Source organism: Octodon degus, unplaced genomic scaffold (genome assembly GCF_000260255.1).
Source record: "Octodon degus isolate 3935 unplaced genomic scaffold, OctDeg1.0 scaffold00082, whole genome shotgun sequence".
Classification (NCBI taxonomy): Eukaryota; Metazoa; Chordata; class Mammalia; order Rodentia; family Octodontidae; genus Octodon; species Octodon degus.
Genome location: NW_004524658.1, coordinates 6789410 through 6791611, shown reverse-complemented (window position 1 = coordinate 6791611; position 2202 = coordinate 6789410).

Here is a 2202-nt window from a genome sequence, read left to right as displayed (position 1 = left end):
CGGCAGGCGACAGCGGCGGCCGAGCGCGGCGCGCGTGCGGGGCCGGGAGCGCGAGGAGATTGTCGGGGAAGCGAGGCGGGGGCGGGGTGAGAGCGAGGCGGGGCCGACTGGAGGGCGAAGGGGCGGGGCGGGCGGAGGCTCAGTACCGCGAGGCCTCGGCGTTCGGCCTTCCCGGGCGAGACGTCCCGCGACAAAGGGGCGCGGGCGCCTCGGAGTCCCGGGGCTGCGGCCGGGCTGTGGGTGGGCGGCTGGGTGTGGTCGGACACCCGGCGCGCGGGTGTGCGGATCGCTCGCCCGGAGGGCTGGGGAAGCCCCGGCGGACCAGCGCCGCGGTGGGACGGGGCGGACGCCTCCTCCGGGGGGTGCTGCGGCGCCCGGGGGCCTTTGGGGGGCGCCCGGCGGTGGGAGTCGGACAGCCGCGCCCGCCTCCCGCCCAGGCGAGCTCGAGCCGCGCAAGCTGCCGCTCTTGCCGCGGGTCCCGGCCCAGCGTCCCAGAGCCGGGGCTTCTGCAGGAGGGTTTTTGTCTTTCAGCTAAAAAACAGAGAAGGGGGCTGTGCGCCGGGTCAGAATTTATACGCCTATTATCAGGACGTGCAGTTTCAATCCATGTCCACATCTTTTATGCACAAAGCATTGTGTTGAGAACTGTTGTGCATGTAATAGGTTCCCAAGAATTTATCGCGCTTTGGAGAAAAAAATGCAGATTTCGAGCGACGTAGTTGATGGTGAGACAAGTGTTTATTTTTTCAAAATTGAACTCTTTCAGGCCCTTGTTTTTACTCGGAACCCATGTTGACTGCCTAATGAGTGTTGGACACGAAATGGGGTCCAAAATGTAAAAATAGGATCCATACCTCAATAAGATCAGGGCGCTTGCTGTAAAGTTAGCTACAGATTACAGACTAGAGACTTAAATATAGTAGCTCCGTCATTTACACTTTAGCTGAAGGTAGGTATCTTGTATTTTTGCCTATTTTATCCCAGCACCCACAAGTGTCGGGCACATGTGCTTATTGAATGTATAAGTGACTACAGAATGGCTGTCTTTTCTTAAATATATCCTTACATGTAGTTTACAAATTGTTGGATTTAAAAAAAATAAAATCAACTGCATGATATGGGTCATTCATGTTTTACTTAGGATTTACTGATTCCCATATTCTACAAAGCCACTTGTGTTTATACGGTTTTCTTTTGCTCTTCTTCTAAATTACTCTATATTTTTGTTTATTAAGTTCATCCTGTAATTATCTGCCCATTTCTCCAGCTTGCCAAGGTTATTATTAATCATTGTGGCTCTTTAAACTCTCTCCAAGATTTCCAGTCCTCAAGTTGTAGTGCTCAGAATTTGACCCATGTTGTGCAACACAGTCCCAAGCTGGTGTGCAAATACGTTCAAGGTGTCTGAGTGATCCCATGTAGTTGACTCGACTTTATGATCTGGTTAGAATAGTATAACCTTTCCTTTTGTGAACTAAGAGTTGCCACGAAGAATTCTGCAGAGGAAGTGTATTTTAATTTAGAAGCACTTTCAGTTCATTGAAGAATCAGATGGCAGTTTTACCTTGGATCAAGCTCCTTTATGGTGTTATCACTACATCTCTTCAATATTTCTCATATTGTGAAACCAGAGTAAGTGGAATAACTGGAATAACAAGAAATAGCACTGAAGCTTGAAAGTGTATTCTTTATCTTCCCACCCAAATTTTTCTGTAGTGTTAAAGAAGAGCAACAAGTTAAAAAGCCTTCCCTAAAAAAAACTAACCTCTAACAAAGAGTTAAAGTAAGAAAAAGTATTTAATGAACCTTACTGGTAACTGTGTTCCTAAATCTGTGGTCACTTCACCCCCCTCTTTTTTTTTAATTGAAATATAACTCTTAAAAATCAAGTGTTACAAATTCCCACTGGAGTTCCTAAGCTTCAAGATAGAGGTAGCTGCAGCTAAGCATATTAGCTGTCTCTCCCTATTTTCTTGAATCACTACTTTTCTCCGTTACCCAAGCTGGCCTGCACTGCACAGTGCTCCAGCCTCAGCAGCACGAGTAGCTGGAATTACAGGTACATACTACTGCATGAGACTTAAAAGCATGTTTTCTTATCATGAATTCAGCACCTTCCTGACAGTACAAACTATATTCTGAGTTTATAAAGCTGAAGAAAGGAAAACAAAACATGAAAGAAGTTTTAGTCTGCCAGAACAT